Consider the following 20,264-nt stretch of genomic DNA (forward strand, 5'->3'; position numbering starts at 1 on the left):
GAGACAGGTTCATCTTAATGCATTTGTGCAGAACCTTACCTAATTTGGACAAAGCCTCCTTGAAATCACCCCCATAAAGTGTGAAATCATCCATATAGATTTATACCACATCATGGACCAGCTCAGCAAAAATGCTTAGGACAGCTCTTTGGAAAGTGGCAGGAGCATTGCATAGGCCAAAAGGAAGGACCCTATAGGAAAAAGTGCCCCAAGGACAAGTGAAAGTGGTTTTATCCTGGTCTTCTAGGCTAATCTGGACTTGATTGTACCCGTTGAATCCATCTAGGAAAGAGAAAAAAAAAATTCCTGCTAGGCCATCTAGCACTTGGTCGATGAAAGTTAAAGGGAAATAGTCCTTCTTTGTGGCTTTTTTCAACTCCCCATAATCAACAAAATTCCTCCACTTACCATTTTTCTTGGGAACTAACACCAAAGGAGAGACACATTCACTGTCAGGGATAGGATAACTGAATCTTGCATCTAGAAAATTTTGCAATTCTTCTTTAACTATATCATTAAGAGCTATATTCATCCTCCTTTGTGGTTGTTGGACTGGCTTGCAACCTTCTTTGATGTAAATGTGGTTATTACACACTGAGGGGTGTACTCCCTTCATTTCTTTGTAACTCCAAGCGAAGGCATCCAGATGTTCCTTTATCATGTTGCACAACTTCTCCTCTTGGAGAATAGAAAGAGATGGATTGATTTTCAAAGTTATTTCAGGGCTGAATTCTATGGTTTTGACACGGAGAAGGTTGGAATTTTCCATATACAGATCAATTTGATGGATGTTCTAGGTTTCATTTACTACTTCTTCTAGGGACAATGTACTAGGAGTTCGACTTTGAGTAGGTGTTCAATCAAATCATCTTCATCCTGTTGTCCTCATCCCATGGTTGTTTCTAAGGTATATAGTTGGGCAGAATAAGCTTCATCTTCTTCCTCCTCTTCCAGCCATAAAGTTAGATCATGTTCTAGAGATGGATGAGTAGGAGGGTATAGGACTAACTTCTTGGACATGCCCATTCTTGATGGTCATATTCACAGCTCTGCAGCTGATGTAAGCATTGATAGTGGCCAACCAGGGCCTCCCAAGGATGAGAGGGTAACAAGTAAGCTTATCCTCAGGCTGGAGAACTAGGAAATCTGCAGGGTACTACAAAGAGTCAATGGAGACCATCACATCCTCCATAATTCCCTCAGGGGTTACTATGGAGTGGTCTGCAAGTTGCAAGATTGTTGTGGTCTTTCTCAATGAACCTTGGAGGTTGAGCTTGAGCATGGTGTCCTTGGTCATCACATTAATGGCAGCCCCAAGATTGATAAAAGTGTGTGGGACAATGGTGCCATTAATGTGCACATCTACTACAAAGCTTCTAGCATCCAAATACTTTGGACAAATTACCTGCCCCAACATTAAGTTAAACAATTGTCTAATGACATTAATGGTAGGGGCATCTCTTTTTCGCCTCCTTGGATGCTTGAAAAACTTCTACTTAGTCAAATTGTGGTAAATAGGTACATCTTTAATGGCTTGGAGAAGTGGAATCTTGACACATAGTTTTTTCAATTCTCCGAGAATTTCATCCTCTTCTGGGGTAGGCTGGAGTGGTTGAGTCAATCTCTCAGGAAAGGGTGGATTTACTTTAAGAATGCTTTCCTATCTTTCTTCTTCAACCTCCCTAGGTGTAGGTGGAGGTTGGTTGTCTAGGAGAACTCTCCCAGATCTCAGGTTAATTTCCTGGATCTCCACAACATAAGTTGGATATGATGTATCTTCGTTGTATACTTGTTGTGCCTGCCTATTGCTCAGGTTCATATTTGGCTGGGTAGGCATCTCAGGTTGTTTAGGTGGAGAAAAGTGTAATAGTTGTGGTTGGGCATGTGATGAAGGCAATAAAGCAGTAACATTGTTGTACTAAGGCCTCCACCCCTGGGGTGGTGCATTCCACTGAGGTTGTGGTTGAGCATATGGTTGAGATGACTGGCTGGCTGGTTGGGAATGATACTGAGATGCAAAGGACCAAGGAGGAATTGTAGACCAGGAAGGATGAGAAGGGGGTCCCTAAGAAGGTATGGATGTGGTCTAGTTGGGGTTGTAATATGCATGGGATGACCCTTGCATGCCTTGCTAGTATGGCCTAGGCCCGTGAGGTCTCCTTTGGTTTATGTAGTAGAGCTGCTCAGTGACCCCTTCAGCTCCTTGATATATAGCTTTGAATCTAAGAAAATAAGGGCACTTGTCTGTGGAGTGGTTTTCTTCACAGACTGAGCAAATTTCAATAGAATTCAATGGACATTCATTCCTAGGGTGCCTCCTAGTGCATCTAGGACAGAAAATGGCCAAGGATCTCTCTACTTCCTCTCTCTTTCTCATAATGTGAAAATTGTCCATCTACAAGGAAAGGGTTTGCAAAATCTCACCCTTGAAATCTTCCAGCATGTTTCCAATTTCACCATTGATTGATGAATTGGAAGAGGATGTACGGACCATAAGTTGACTTCCCCTACCCATTTTCCTAGCTTCCCTAGTTTCTAAAGACAGTCTTGATATCCTCATAGGGTAACTTGTATATATCTCCTCCTGCTAACAAGTGTAGGGTATCCAAAAGGTCTTCCCTTACTCCTCTAACCAAGACCAACTTTAGTGACTCAGGGATAATTGTGCACCTGACCCTTTTCTAACTAAGCTGGAATATTTCTTCATATTCCTCTAGGGATTCATCATTACCAAAGGTCATCCTAAAAATTTCCTCCTTAGTATCTTTAGACTTACAGTATTCTCGATACTGTTTTTTGAAGGCTTGTTGTATCTAAGACCAAGTTGTGATGCTATCCCCAGGTAGACCCATGAACCAGTGCAAAGTTGCATCCTTGAGGGTAGATGGAAATAGTTTCAACTTCTGTTCATCATTTGTGTAGTCATAGGTTTGACATATAAAACCAAACTCAAATAGGAAAGTGTCGGGATTTTCTGTGGTCAAGCCATGGAAATGAGGAAGGGAAGAGGGGCTTATATTTTTCATCTTAGTGTCCCCATTGGTTTCCCTAATGGTGAAGGCACCCTCATCTCTCTCTCTATTCCCTCTGTCATTTCTATTTTCAGCCATTGGCAAGGTAGGAATGGGTTGTTCTTCTTCTTCTTCCCCTGTAGGTTATTCAAATATGTCTGGTTGCTCACCTAAGGGTTCCTCCCATTCAAAGCCACCGACGAAGAGGGAAGGTTGGATGTTGGATGCAGTGGGGGTATTTGGCAAAAATTTACCTAAGTTATCCCTATTCCTACGAGGCATGAAAGGAATTTTTTTTTTTAGTTTTTTGTTTTCTTCAAAATTTGAAAGTGATTTCAGAATTGAAATTGCAAACTGAATGAAAACTACTGACTGAATGAAAAAAAATTGTTGAATTGAAATCTAACTTGCAGAATTGAAATTGCAGACTGGATGAAAACTACTGAGTGAATGAAAATATTAACTACTTGATTGAAATATAACTTGCAAAATGGAAAGGAAAGCAAAGAATGCAGAATGAATAGGAAGCAAACTAAACTACTTTTGCAGAAATGAAACTAATGTTAGAATATTAGAAACAAGAAATAGAAGAAAGAAAGCAGTAATCACATATTACTTAGACACCTCCCTGGCAATGACACCAAAAAGTGATGAGCACCAATATTGGAGCAAGAATGTTGCAACTCTCGGGTTACCCGCTTTACTTTATCAACCCAGGGTTCGTACAAACTTGGAGGTGACAGTGCTGTATACATAAGTAAAAGTGATGGTTCTGCTTTTTGTCACTATTCAACTGGTGATAAACCACTAGGGTTTTCAAGCCAGACTTCTATGGATTTAGAAGAAGCTTGGTTCCTTTATGAAAGAAATAGAAATCTACTCTAAGAGAGAGCTGATCTACTGTAATAATGAAAAAGACTAAAATTCCATGCTAAGGCACACCATTCCCTAATTAAATGCTAAGAGCTATTCTTTGCAATAATGCTAAATTAACATGAACAAAATGCAACTATCTTAAGCATAGAAGTAAAAACATCAAACATGACTATTATGCATGTAAAGGACTGTACTAAATTTGTTTTTTGTTTTTATGCTTTTCATGAAAAATCAAGTGTGCAAACTATTGGGTGCAGGAATTGCAATTAAGTAAACTCCTCAACACTTATTTGTCAATCCGGGGGTTTCATAAACTTAGAGGCGAAGCACAGGCAATTCCAGAAATGGTATGAAATTTTCCTATTCTTAATCCTACTTCTTAAAGGAAATGTTTACAGAATCAGACATAAAACAATCTTTAAAGGAAATTGACACCAAAGCAACTCTAATGCTGGAATATAAAAGAAAAATTTGCAAGTAAATCAAGTAAATGATCTTTCACACAACTCAAGAAATCTTACATGCTGGAAGGAAATGATATGTTTATCTTTAGATAGATGGATAATAGTCAGACAAGTGGGCCCTTGTAGAGATCTGTTTTCCTCTTGATCTTCCTTCTACACAAACAACCTATTCTTGTACTATTGCAATGTGCTTGCACTAGTGCAGGTACAGTGTCTCTGTGTAAAAGTATATTTTACCTCCCTTACTAAAGATTTATGTCTTTGTGGAGGTGCTCTAAGCCTTAGGGCTTAGAGTACTCTGTTTCTATGACAAGAGACCAGCTCTTGCACCAAGGCAGAGTTTCCTTCACCAAGTATCTAATTTACTTTCGAAAAGATTGAAAGATGCAGTGAAAAGGAATTGCAATTGCAAATGAAATTATGAGATAAATTATATATGGAAAAGAAATTATTTACTTAATTAAATCTTGCAAAGGAAGTAAACTTCATGAGATGAAAGAAACTTGAAGTAATCAAAGAATTAGTCTAAGTGATCTACATGTATCATCTAACTTCGGCGATCCACTTAAAGTGTTTATGTTCCTTGGTCGTAAATCATAAAATGCAAGTATAACATGTCTATGATAAATTCACACAATTGTTCTCAGATCCTTCAGAAATATACTTTTAATACTGAAGACAATTCCTGAAATTAGCAACCAATATGCTTGCAAGAATAACTGAAATGATAATAAGGGAAATAAATGCAATGTTTGCTGTAAAATAAATGACTGAACCGGTAGTGAAGGAAATCACATGCACTGGTATAGGAAAAGGGCTTCTTACACGATCCAAGCGGAAGTAAATTAAGACAATAATTGCGAGTAAAGGAATGTGAGAAAGAAATTAGAAAAAGGAAATAACTCAACTAACTCCCAAACCATGGATCTGTTTCACACTTAACTCCAAAATAGATTTAAATCAGAACTTCAGAAATAAATATAAAATTGTTCACACCACGTAACTGCAAAGGGAAATATCCACACAGTCTTTCCGAATAATGAAAGCACAAGGGTAAACGAGATGGGTTGGCTAGGCCCTAGCCAACCAACTTGTTTCCCTTTAAGAAATGAATAGATTCAACACTCAAGTATACATTAAAGATAAATTAAACACAGTGCATGAATAACATGGAAGATTCCTTGTATTACTTGATCAACAAATGTACATAGTAGTGTGAGTCCAGCCCAGAGCTGAGGGCGATGCAAGATTGCATAGAAAATGAAATTACAGTTTAAGGATCACTAACTAGTTCCACCTACAATCTATATTTTGTAAATCCTTTCGGCCTTAGCTGTATTCCACTAATTAAATTCATTTTCTTATTCAGGCCTTTTAGCCGAATAGACTAACAACCGAACATTACAAAATTGGCTAACAATTTTAATGGAACATGTACTTCACTAGCTGTAGGCCTTCCTTGGAAAACATCCCTAATTGTGCACCACTGGTATCCATACTCAGTTAATCAGAAAATGAACTCAAATCATGGACCAAAATGTCCATGTAGAAAGTTTCAGCTCACGAAAATCTCGGACTAATCATCATGGTGGTACAAGAACATTCCTGCACTGATCATACTAACTCATAATTAAAACTAAGTTCCTCAATTAATTCTAGGAAATTATCATAACTTACAAGAGGTACTTAATATGCATGAAATCTATGTAAAAATGATTAATAAAGCACTTTAATAAATCTTAATGTAAAATACGAAGCATATGCAGGAATAGGTAGTTATCTTGGACTAGTGCAGGAAAGAGAGGTTTAAGTTGAGATAAAACAGAGGTTAATGTTTACAGAAATTTGGTAAAAATAAGGCAATTTGGGACACCAACATCCTCCCATCCCTAAGATGTTGCGAGTCCTCACACAACATTCTACCTTCTACAAAAAATCCTCAAAAATGAGTGGCCAACTCTCAATCTTGAACTTCAATGCTTATTCCTACTTTCACTATCTTCTGCTTTTTCCCTCAGGCTCTTCTTAGTTGATTTGTCACATTCTTGAGGCGTTTGTACCATTTGGAAGCCCGATACTTCCACACTTTTACTTTCTACTTCTACCTTTTTACCTCTACAAGTAGCTCCACCTCACTCTGCTTCTGACAACTTTGTTCCTTCATGACTTGGTTCAAAGCCTTCAGGTCATGAACTTGCTGCTCTAATTCTACTATTTAGTTGTTGAGGTAGAGAGTAGAGGGTGTCGTGCTAATATCTTTAGGTGTAAATGTCTTCTCTGCAATGGACTCAAAACAAGTCCCATCATCGTCAAGGTCAAGGCTTTCAAATGTCTGCATTATGATGTTGTTGAGGGTTTCTATATGTAGGGATTCCTTATCACCGAGGGTTTTGATGCCCTCCACAATCTTCATGCCAAGGGTTTTAGTACCTTGTGCACTCAACTCCTTAGGGTTTTTAATGCCCTGTTCTTCCAGTTCCTCAGGGAACTCAGTACCCTATTCATCCAGACTAGTAGGGGTCTCAGTACCCTATCTTTCTAAAATAGTAGGGGCTTCAATACCATGTTCCTATAAAACAGTGGGGGTTTTAGTGCCTCACTTATCAAAAGCACCGAGGGTTTCAATGTTCGGTTCACTGAAATTATCAAGGGTCTCTATATCCCACTCTTCTTCATCCTCATGACCCTATGTTTGGAATTCACCAGTACTCAGTGTCATTTTCCTCTTCCTTAATTTGTTGACAAAAGTTAACAACAATATGTCATCTTCCACATTCTCTTCATCTTCCACAGTGTGTGCTGCTGCATCTACAAGCATTTAGAGATTATGAAATTTAGGGGAAACTTGGGGTGATTTGTCAATTATAATCAGAGAGCTCAATTGGTTCGTCCCTTGGAAGACAGTCTTCCTCCTCATCGAGGTTCTGGTCTTTCTCTTCTTAGCCGAGGGTGAAGTATTTTCAACAATATTCTTCCCTACTTGCACTAGTGTGATTTCCTCTTTCTACTCAGAAGGAGATGATGTCTCTACTTTCATTTTCTTACTTGTAATTGTGCTATTAGACTTCTCTGCACTCCTTGCTTGAAACTCCTTCAAGAATGCTTCCCAAGTTACTCCTTTTTCTTCCAGCTTCTTCTTAACCAGAATCGTGATAAGCCCATGATGGTAGAGCTTGTTTGCAACTTGGCTTGCATTTCCACTCTGCATGCCCTTTGCCATTTTCTCAAGACTCCTGAGCAAGTAGTAAGGGAAATTAATCAATTTTCCCGACTCAAAGTGTAGCAACAACTGAAGGTGATACATGAATGCCAATGTATAGCATCCCTCTCCAGTCACGAATTTCTACAGTATGAACAGGAGGTCTCGCCACTTCCCGATCATGGCACTCTATGGAAGTCCCTTCCTCCAATCAACCTTAAGCTTTTTGTCAACCACAAACCGATGCCATCATTTCTTCCTGAGCCGCTCCTTTTTAAACCAATTCTCTCCTGTAAGTGATAAGCCTGTAGCTTATGAAATAGACTCCTCTGTAACTTTGAACTTTAGCAATCTGACCCTGACTCAACCTTCTTTGAATGTCCTTATGAACTCCAGTACCATAGCCATGTCGAACCCATCAAACTTCTGTAAGAATGGTAGGAACCCAAATTCTTGCAATAGTGCAAGATTGTTCTGGTACTCTGCGATTTTCTCAATCTCCTGCAAATACAACGACTCACTCCTTATGGGTGCCATTTCGAACTGCAATTCACCCTTTCTGATCACACCCTCGAAATAATTCTAGCGAGTGACACCAAAGCTTTGTCGAGAGCTTTATGTCAGAGGTTCATCACCCTCTGTCTTTTCATCCCCACTCACTCGGTCATGATGAGAAAAATTCTTCGTACTAGGTGCAGATTTGTATCAACCCACTGTAGGTGAGTCATAACGATTGGGTGGAGTGGAGGTTTATGTGGCAGTGGTGCAAAGGTTACAATGATTGGGTTATGGGATAAGGTAATAATGCACAAGCAATGTGAAATTATTTCAAGGAAGGTGAATATAGGGTATCAGACAAACGTACTATCCCACAGTCCACCTCATAATTTAATCAAGACATACTTCAACACTTATTAAAATATTTAGATTTCAAAACCCTATACACCTTGCACTTTAAATATTTTTCCTAAGTTAGTAAATGATGAAATAGAGTATTAATTGAAACATGCAATGCTTTGATATATCAACACTCATGTGCAGGAAAGTAAAGATCCATAAAAACACTCTTGGACTATGTGAATTTTACTTGCTTTCACAATCAGTTGCGTTCTTGCACCAAATCTGCTTGCATTACGCTGTGCTTGCACTACACATATTGCACCAGGGACTTTTACTAAAGCAAAAAATCTAATAGAACATAATTATGTAGTTGGACTTAAAATTTTTTGGCTCATTATACAAGAAAAATTTATTCGCCATCCTTTGGTGTTTCATGAACATGCCTTGTAGATTGACTGCATCAAATTCTGCAATCAATTTATGAGGGAATAAAGAAGTGGGAGGGGGGGTAAAAATATATATTTTTTAGAATGGGAAGGACCATTACAACAGGGATTCCTGAAACAATATTACCAAGAGCGATAAATGAAATGGGATAGGGGAAAAATTTCAAGGGAAAAGAGGGATTTTACGAAATCGGGCAAGGGTAGTCTCTTAGAAGAAAGAGGAAGGTAATTCATTGGGGATTTTAGAAAAGAAACTAGTGGAAATTTTTGAAATAGGAAATAGAAGAAAGGCAAAGCTTTACCTTGAAATCTGCCAGCACTGGTGCAGGAAAAATAACTGCAACGGGAAGTAAGCATTTACTTGCATAAAAATGTCCATGCTAGTTACCCCAAACTTGGGTAAGTGATCGGTTTCATGAACCTGCTTCTTCTTGGTGGCAGCCAACATATCTAAAAATCAAGTAAGATTCCATTTTTATTTAAAATTTCAATCTTCCTACCAGCATGTTGGTTTTCAGGTTCATCCTTCTGTAATCATGTCAGTCAACTGATTTTCATAATTACAGGATTTTTTTATTTTATTTTTATGCTTTTTATTTTTGTCATTTTTTTCTTTTATTATTTTTTTCAATAAGGACAAGAAGGAGTCAAACCTTCAATCGGATGGTGTTATCACCTACCAACTCCTTTTAAAATGGTTGTTGGAATTGTTATTTAAAATCTCCTTTAGTAAGGGGTTGAAAATATACCTTCAATCTATGCCCATTTACTAGGAACACAGAATTACGTCCATTAATAGTTTTGATTTCTACCGCTCTATTTTTGAACGCTTTGACCACCTCATAGGGTCCCATATAGTGTGTATGGAATTTTAATTTAAAATATTTGAATCTAGAATTGTAAAGGAGTACCCAATCACGTGGTTGGAACTTCTTCTTCTGCATAGACTTGTCATGCCACTTCTTGTGCTGCTGTTGAACCAAGATGTTCTACTAGATAGCATCCCTTAGGAATACATCTAACTCGTTTAACTAGAGAAGATGCTACTATTGTGCTTAAGAGAGATGTAGCCCCAATTGGACTGCAGTGCTGAAAGTCTTGATCTGGAATTCTATTGGCAAGAGGAGTTGTTTTTCATACACCATCTCATATGGTGTGTGTCCTGTGTTGTTTCTCCAAATGGTTTGATAGGCCCACAATGCTTTCAGTAATTTGTCAGCCCAATCCTTTCTATGTATATTTACCGTCTTTGTGAGGATGGACTCAATCACCTTCCTTTGCCATATTTTATACTGCTCCATCACACCCTGTACCAAATTAGAAATAAACTGCAGTCCATTGTCAGAAACAATTTCTCTAGGCACACCAAATCTAGTAAAGATTCCAGTAAAAAGAAAATCAACAACAACTCTTTTAGTAGCAAAAGAAACAACTTTAGCTTCTACCCATTTCGTAACAAAATCCATACAAACCAAAATATGATTTTTATTTGATGATGTTGGATTTATTGGTCCGACGAAATCAATGGCCCATTTTTCAAAAGGCTCAATCATAACATGAGGACATAAATGCATTTCATTGGTTTGATTAGTCTGGCCAACCCGCTGATAGCTATCACATTGCTTGACATATTGTTTGTCATCCTTAAACAAGGAAGGCAAAAAATAGCTAGCTCGTAATACTTTGTATGTCGTCCACTTATTAGTGAAGTGACCCCCACAAGGTACATCATGGGCAGATTTTAAAATATCAAACACTTCTTCCTCTCTTACACATCTACGAATAATGAGAACTGCTCCGGTGTAAAAGAGGTCTCCTCATATATAGAAATATGCAACACTTTTTTGAATGATATTCCACTTTTCACGAGCAGATAAGTGAGGTGGTAATTTTCCAGTGACTAAATAGTTATCTAAGTCAGAAAACCATGGGGATTTTTTTGACACAACAAAAATATGTTAGTCAATAAAATCATCATCAACAAGAATTGCTTCACCAGGATTATTTAACCTTGAAAGATAATCTGCTACTACATTTTATTTTCCTAGTCTATCAACTATAGTAATATTAAATTCCTATAACAATAGTAACCACCTAGTCACTCTACCGCTAGTTAATGGTTTATTCGTCAGATATATTATTGCGGAATGGTCAGTATGTACAAATATTTCACATCCTGTAATATAATGTCTGAATTTATTAATAGAAAAAATTACAGCTAAAAAATCTTTCTCAGTAACCGTATAATTGAGCTCGATGGGTGACAAGTTTTTACTAATGAAATAAATAGCATAAGATTGTTTTTTTCTTCTTGTCCTAAACCTATGCCAATAGCAGTATCTGAGGCATCAGAGGAAATATGAAATGGCAGGGACTAGTTTGGTCCTCTCAAAACTGGTGCCTGGACTAATTTTTCCTTCAATGTCTCAAAGGACTGTTGGCAAGTTGTAGACCAAGAAAACTCACTATCTTTAGCCTAAAGTTGGAAAAGGGTGGTAGCTATCCTTGAGAAATTCTCAATGAATCTCCTATATTAACCTGCATGTCCTAGAAAACCTCTCACTTCCCTTTGAGTTTTGGGATAGGGAGACTAAAAATGACTTCTATTTTTGCAAGGTCAACCTAGATACCTTTGTCGGAAATAAGATTTCCAAGAACCACTCCTTCCTTGCACATTAATATAAATTTCTTGTCACTCAAGGCGAGATGAGATTCTTGGCAGTAAAGAAGCACTTTTTCTATATTCTTGAGGGCTTCCTAAAACAAATCACCAAACACAGAGCAGTCATCCATATAGATTTCTACACACTCAAGGTTAGCAAAAATAGCTAATGCTGCCTTCTGAAAGGTAGCCAGGGCATTACATAGCCCAAAGGGAAGCACTCGGTAAGTGAATCTACCCCATGGACATGTAAAAGTGGTTTTGTCTTGATCCTCGAGTGATATCTGTATCTGATTATATCTGCTAAAGCAATCTAGAAAAGAAAAGTACTTCTTACCAGCAAGGGTATCGAGTCCCTGATCAATGAAAAGAAGGGGGGAGTAATCTTTGGGAGTGGATTTATTAAATTATCTATAGTCAATACAAATGTGCCACCTCCCATATTTCTTTGGGACTAATACTAATGGAGAGACCCACTGGCTATTAGAAATGGGATAGATAAAATCAACATCTATGATTTTTTGCAATTCTTCCTTTATGTCTCTTAGGGTTGGGTTCATTCGCCTTTGGGGTTGTTGGATATGTCAGGCTCCATCCTGAATATAGATATGGTGTGTACAAGTTTCAGGAGGGATGCCTTTCATATCTTCATAACCCCATGCAAAGGCATCGATATGGTTTCGCAACAAATTCACAAGTTTCTCTTGCTGAGAAGGATCCAAGTCTGAATTGATATAGAAGGATTTACTAGGACTAATCTCAAAAAGAGTAGTATTAGGCTCAAGAGTACACAAAGGTGTCACTGGAGATGGTGGTGATATAGGTAGAGAATCATATCTTTCCTAAAATCTAGACTAAAAATCTAACTCAATGACTCAAAATTAGGCATGGTGTCTAGATTGTTCAAGAAGTCTTGAATCTCACCCTCTTGTGAGGACTCAGCATTCTGATGTATCAAGGAAATAGGCTGAATCTCCTCATCACTACGATAGTCTAACCATAAATTGTCTCGGAGCTCCTAAATGGATCTAGCGGGTGGATATAAGGTGACCTTTTTCCTGGAATCTCCATGGGAAATATACATATCACTAGAACGACATCCAATATAAGCATCAGCCGTAGCAAGCCATGGTCATCCAAATATCAAGGGATACCCTCCCACAGGATTCTTTGGCTGAAGCATAATGAAATTTGTGGGATATTCCCAAGAGTTTAGGGAAATGACCACATCATCCAATACTCCTTCTGGTTTGATTTGATATCTATCTGCTAGTTCAAGCAAAGTGGGAGTAGGAAGAATATGAACCAATCCAAGTTGATCCATGGTTTTCTTGGTCATAACATTAATGGATTCCCTAGGTCTATAAGTACATTGCAGAGAAGGACATCACCTATCTGAACAGAAACAAAAAGGTCTTCGGGGTTGGTATATTTTTCCATGTGCATACACCCCATCATTAACTCTGCTGCTCTACCAACAAATTAAATAGTTTGAGGTCCCATTCTTCTACTTCTTGGCTTCTTGAGACAGAGTTCCCTAATGATTTTTGTACAGATGGGGATATATTTAATAGCTTGGAACAAAGGTACCTTTATGAAAAGGCTCCTAAGATCAAAAGCCAAGCTAGACTTAGGAATGGGGTCTTTCTTCTCCATAACTATCCTCTCTAGATAGGGAGGTGGGTTGGAAGAAGATGACAAGGGCTCAGAATGTACAGGGATAAGATGAATGGTGTCATATTTTTTAGAATGGTCAGGAGTTTCCTCCTCTCCTTTCTCATTGATAATTTCCATAGGCTTCTTTTGATTTTCTAAGGTTACTACCTTCCTTTATCTCAATTAGAGATCATTGACTCCAACTGGCCTAGCTTGACATCTGAATGAAGAAGTCTGGTTCATAGAATGGATAATTTGTACCGCTTTATTATTAGGGTTGGGTAAAGGTTGAGCAGGTAACTGAGAGGGTCAAAATGAGAGGGTCGAAATGGTGGAGGTAAAGGTAATGGTGGCATAGGTTGACTCAGCTGACGTAATGATGGTTGTGGAATTGGGTAAGGTGCATATGTAGGAGGGTATGATTGCATAGGTGCAGGATAGGAATGATGTGAATGATGTGAATGGTTTGGCCCTCTCCATCCTTGTTGCCAAGATTGGGAGGGTTGACCATAATAATATTGGTTCCCATGCTACCAATGTTGAGAGTGACCAATGTTAGGATAGGAATATGAGTGTGCATTATAACCAAAAAAATGTGGTGGAGGTTCCGGAACTATACCTGCACTTACCTGAGGCAAATTTTGTCATGCTCCCATAACATGCAGTGATTCAGCTTTAGGTTGTCCTCCTTCAAGTACAACTTTCATCCCAGGTATGGAGGGGCATTTTTCTATTGCATGGTTCTCTGCACAAATTGCACATTTATTAGTTTCTTTAATACCTGGAGGACATTCTCTTAAAGGATGCTTTCTTCTATATCTTGGACAGAAAATAGCCAATAACTTTTGCTCTTCTACAAGTTTTTTCTAAAACTTCAAAGAGTCTATTTTTTACTAACAGAATTCATTATTTCAATTTTCATATTGTCCATTTTGTTTTGTAATCCAATAATCATAGCATCAGTAAATTTAGTTTTCTTGTTTCTATTCCGAATTCCTTTACCAGATATATATTGGTTCCTTGATAATTTCCTTCACAAGTCATAGATTTTATCAAAATATTTTTGAGCAATATCCCCTTGTCCTAACAGATTTAAATTATTCCTAGCATCATAAGTAAGCCCACGTAAGAACAAGGTTCTAATGGTACTTGGATCAAATTTGTGCTTTGACCTTTGAAGGATATACAAGAATCTCTCCATGTAGTCCTCTAGAGCATCATTATCATTTTGCACAATAGTAAAGATTTCATCTTGAATATCTCTAGTTTTATAATATTCTTGATATTTTGACAAGAAAACCCTCTTCATTTGCTCCCAAGAAGATATAGTGTTTCCTCCTAGTCCCATGAACCAGCGGAGTGTTGTGTCCTTGAGAGTTGTAGGAAATGACTTCAACTTCTGGGCATCAATGAATAATCATAACTTCTACACAAAATATCAAACTCAAATAAGAAATATTTTGGGTCTTCATGTACCTTTCCATAAAAATGAGGAAGAACTAATGGTAAAATATTTTTCATTTGTACTTGTGTATCAAGATCCACAGTTGGGAATCCAAAAGTGGATTGTTCCTCATTTACCTGATTTTCACCAGTTCCTTTTGCATGGTCTTCCTGATCTGCCATTGTTTTTTTTCCACACGAACCGCTCTGAACAAGCTAAGAAAGCTTACTATGGGTTCTAATAGCCTCCTTCTTCCCCTTTGTGGGTTGTGTCACACCTGGACTACTACTACCAGAGTCCAAATGGAATGTTCCTCCGTGATGAGTTTGAGTTTGTTTAGATTTTTTGCCTACAAAAGAAGGCTCAATATGAGATTTGGTTTTGGATTTTTCAGTATTTCATTGGCCCCTAGTGGGCTTCAGACCCCTACCTCTTTTAGGCATTCATTTCAAAAAATGAAAAAATGAAATTTAAGTAAAATGTTGCAATCTTGAGAAAGTAACTCAGCAATAATAAATTCATTCAAACAGTAGAAGCACATTGCAGGAAAAAATAATAGCAGACTTACCCCAACTGCAAAAATGGAAAATTCTTACCAATTCAAATTGCCTCCCTGGCAACGGCACCAAAATGTTGGGTGCGGGAATTGCACTTAAGCAAATTCCTCAACACTTAATTGCCAACCCAGGGGTTTCGTAACCTTAGAGGCAAAGCACAGGAAATGCCAAAAGTGGTATGAAATTTTCCTATTCTTAATCCTACTTCTTAAAGGAAATGTTTGTAGAATTAGAAAGAAAAAAAATCTTTAAAGGCAATTGACACCAAAGAAACTCTAGTGTTGGAATATAAAAGAATAATTTGCAAGTAAATCAAGTAAAGGATATTTCACACAACTAAAGAAATCTTAAATGCTGGAAGGAAATGCTATATTTATCTTCAAATAGATGGCTAACAGTCTGACAAGTGGGCCCTTGTAGAGATATGTTTTCCTCTTGATCTTCCTTCTACACAAACAACCTATTCTTGTACTATTGCAATGTGCTTGCACTAGTGCAGGTGTAATGTCTCTGTGTAAAAGTATATTTTACCTCCCTTAATGAAGATTTATGTCTTTGTGGAGGTGCTATAAGCCTCAAGGCTTAGAGCACTATGTTTCTATGACAAGAGACCAACTCTTGCACCAAGGCGGAGTTTCCTTCACCAAGTTTCTAATTTACTTTTGAAAATATTGAAAGACGTGTTGAAAAAGAATTGAAATTGCAAACGAAATTATGAGATAAATTATCTATGGAAAAGAAATTCTTTAATTAATTAAATCTTGCAAAGGAAGTAAACTTCATGAGATGAAAGAAACTTGAAGTAATCAAAGCAGTAATCTAAGTGATCTACATGTATCATCTAACTTTGGAAATCCACTTAAAGTGTTTATGTTCCTTGGTCATAGAGTATAAAATGCAAGTATAACGTGTCTATGATAAATTCATGCAACTGTTCTTAGATCCTTCAGAAATATAATTTTAATACTGAAGACAATTACTGAAATTAACAACCCATTTGATTGCAAGAATAACTGAAATGATAATTAGGGAAAGAAATGCAATGTTTGTTGCAAAATAAATGACTGAACTGATAGTGCAGGAAATCACATGCACTGGTATAGGAAAAGGGCTTCCTACAAATCCAAGCGGAAGTAAATTGAGACAAGAACTGCGAGTAAAGGAATGTGAGAAAGAAATTATAGAAATGAAATAGATCAACTAACTCCCAAGCCACGGATCCGTTTCACACTTAACTCCAAAATAGATTTAAATTAGAACTTTATAAATAAATATAAAATTGTTCACACCATGCAACTGCAAAGGGAAATATCCACAGTCTTTCTGAATAATGAAAGCACAAGGGTAAACAAGTTGGGTTGGTTGGGCCCTAGCCAACCAACTTGTTTCCCTTTTAAGAAACGAACAGATTTAGCATTCAAGTATGCATCAAAGATAAATTAAACACAGTGCATGAATAACATGGAGGATTCCTTGTATTATTTGATCAACAAATGTACATAGTAGTGTGAGTCTAGCCCAGAGCTGAGGGCGATACCAAATTACATAGAAAATGAAATTACAGTCTAAGGATCGCTAACTAGTTCTACCTACAATATATATTTTATACATCATTTCGACCTTAGCCGTATTCCACTAATTACAGTCGTTTTATTATTCAAACCTTTCGGCTGAATAGACTAACAACCGAACATGACAAAATCAGCTAAGAGTTATTATGGAATGTGTACTTCACTAGTTGTGGACCATCCTTGGTAAAAATCCCTAATTGTGCACCACTGGCATCCATCGTCATTTAATCAGCAACCAAACTTCAGTCATGGATTAAAATGTTAGCGTGGAAGGATTCAGCTAACGGAAATCTCGGACCAATGATAATGGTGGTGTAGGAATGTGCCTGCACTGATCAGACTAACTCATAATTAACACTAAGTTCCTCAATTACTTCTAGGAAATTATCATAAGTTACAAGAGGTACTTAATAGGCATGAAATATGTTGTTCCTTAAGAAACCAATTTCCTGGTTGTAGGGAAATTGTGCTTAAGACGTTAATACAGATTATTTACTGTCGCTTATTGTTTATTATATTCCCAAATGAAGGATTTGTAAAACTTGGCCTGAGACTCTTAATACATGTATGAACAGAACATCTCAGAATGCCATTTGTTGCTAAATATAAATGATGAATGAGAAAAGTTTTAAGGGGAAGTTAAAGATAATATGTTGCTCTCTCACTCACAAGAACTATTATCTGTAAGTTAGAGGAATTGTGGTGATGAGAAATAAATCATAGACAATATGCTGGTCTTTCACAACAACTACTATCTATAACTTGGAAAGGAAGTGAGTACTTTAAGTATAGGAGCGATGTTTAAGGGATTTTACCCTGCAACTTCATTACTACACTTAAAAATAAGAAAACATTGCATGACACATGATAATGAAACTTACAAAATTATATGTAACAACTCCTAGAAACTTCTAGTTGTTTCATTAATCAATGATGTTATTCGGAATATAATGGCATGGTTCTCCAAAATTCCCAACCCTTAGTAAAATTTTCCACCTTTATGCATTTTTGGAATAGTTATTGATTTTTGCAACTGCCCAAATTATTTAACTGTTTCTCTAACTATATGAATTAAAACTATTACAAAATTTTACAGAGGTCTAAAAACACCTCAAAGAGCATAAAACAAAAAACAACTGAACAATAACAATGACTGCCGACCTTTTGACTCTGTAATATGCTACTGAACTCCTCTGAATGTGCCTCAATGATAATTAATCTGCTTTAATCATACAGACTGTGTTTAAATTGTGTATAATCTAGTTTACGCATGTTTCAAGTGCATTTGAATTGGCTAAAACAACAAGAAATTTGACCAACTGCCCTCTTCTTTAAATCTGGCTTTAACACTGATTTTTCTGTTTACACAGCAAAATCAACACAAAACAGGCAAAACAGAACTAAAAAGGAATTAACCCTATTTAATAAACCCATCGGATCTACCTGTTTAGCATTGGGTTAACTTCCCCTTATAAATCACAATCGGCACTCATTTCTTTTATAATCCATTTATAATAGAAATATATTAAAAATGCATAATCATAACGCATATGAAAACTTTTCAATACAGCAGACCCGACATAACTTTACAATAGGATATATAATATTTCAAGTTTTCTATATCGAGTCGCAGTAGGCGGTTCTTAACATTCAAGGCTATGTGACGTGGCAGACCTGACGGAACTTTAAACCATGGTGTATATACCTTTCAGGTCCAGCTTACCCCTATTACAATTTTCATAGCCACCTGCATATATATTAAGAATTTATGCAATAACACGGACCCACCGGTTTATAAAACATAACCTATATGCATTTCGGGTCCACCATCACAAGTCGCAATCAGTGGGGTCATATGTATATAATATAAGCATTTTATATTATTTCAGACCCATCGATGTTATAAAATATGGCATATAACACAATCGCTAATCACAATCGGCGCTAATCCGTGGTGCCAAGATCCATATTGCAGACCCGCTGAACTTTTAAACACAACATATAATATTTCGGGTCTGGTGTTAATGTTTCAACACTTGTTTTCTTTGAAATTCAATCCTTTCCTTCATTTCCTTTGTATTTTAATTTTCGATATACTTGTATTATCTCTTTTCAAAATGTTTTTCAAAATTACATTAACACATGTTTCTTTGTAAATCTGATATGGTTATACTTTGCAATATCTATATATTGTGTATAACTTTCATTTTTTTGAAAATTCTTAGAAAAGCATTTGGCTCTTCCTTCACCTCCTGAATCATCACAATCACTGGTTTCACAAGCTGACTTGGAAATAGAGCTTGATTTTCGTATACTAATTCAAAAGGTGATTTCCCTGTGGATCTCCTTGTAGTTACTCTAGTAGCCCACAAAGCAAACTTTAGCTTAGCATCCCAATCTCTTTGATTTTTTGCAATGGTTTTCTTTACGATCTTCATCAAAGTCTTGTTATTAGACTTAGCTAATCCATTTCCCCAAGGATGGTAAGTTGTTGAAAGAGACAAAATAACATTATACTTTTGACAAAAAGCAATGAACTTAATTGAGTTAAAGACTTAAGCGTTGTCTATTATAATTTTAACGAGACATACAAATCTGCCGAAAATATTTTCTTCCAATAATTTCATCACTATCTGATCATTTGCTCTCTTAATAGGAATTTCCTCTACCCATTTGTTGAAGTAATCTTTTGCTGTGAGAACCCACCTGTGTTGTCTACCTTAGGGTGGATTGATTTCTCCAACAAAGTCCAATCCCCATTGTCTAAATGGCTCTTCTATGAAGACTAGAATTAAAGGTAAATGAGCTAATCTCTTCTTCCCAGCAAAATGCTAACATTTTGACAACTTCTAACAAACTTATAGGTATCACCAAATAAGGTAGGCCAAAAAAATCCAGCCTGAAGGATCTTATGTGCAGTTACTTTCCAAATGTAATGTCCCCCACAAAACCCCTCATGATAATCTTTAATTATTTCAATAAATTCATCTTCTGTTAAACATAATAATATAATTCTAGCAGGATCCTTCCAGTACAATCTGCCTTCCACAATCGAATATGGTTGTGCCCTGATCTTTAGTGCCCTATAATTTATTCTGTCTAAGGATTGAGGACAAGAAAAAAATCACAAATAATCAATTATATGCTTATACCATTCGGAACATAGAAACTTATACCTGATCTTCATTCTTGGATCTTGCTCTCCTTCATTTTCTTCAGCTTCTTTTTCATCTACAGGTGCCAATAAGTTAATCCCCAACGCCTGAAAGTTTGATTCTATTAACATTTTTGCCAGTCCTTGTCCTTTTACCAACTTTGTGGGTTATATGTCCAAATCATATTCTTGGATCTTGGCAATCCACTTTCCTCTCCTGCCTTCTACATCTCCATGTAATAATACGTCTTTCACTGTAGCATTTGGCACATAAGCAATGATTTGGGACTGCAGCACATAAGTTCTAAAAGCTTTCAGGGCTTTTATCAAGGCATACACCTACTTCTTGAATATTATATTTCAACTCAGAATCTCTAAGAATCT

The 20,264-nt window shown here is 36.9% G+C and overlaps 1 pseudogene; it reads right to left on the minus strand.

Moving 5' to 3' along the window:
- Nucleotides 1-20,012, minus strand: part of LOC149222269 (nuclear transcription factor Y subunit A-2-like) — a 101,766-nt pseudogene extending 81,754 nt beyond the window's left edge.
- Between the last annotated feature and the right edge of the window lie 252 nt (nt 20,013-20,264).

Source organism: Pinus tabuliformis, chromosome Q, assembly GCF_031772625.1.
Source record: "Pinus tabuliformis cultivar Carrire ecotype Pingquan chromosome Q, CPIR1, whole genome shotgun sequence".
Classification (NCBI taxonomy): domain Eukaryota; kingdom Viridiplantae; phylum Streptophyta; class Pinopsida; order Pinales; family Pinaceae; genus Pinus; species Pinus tabuliformis.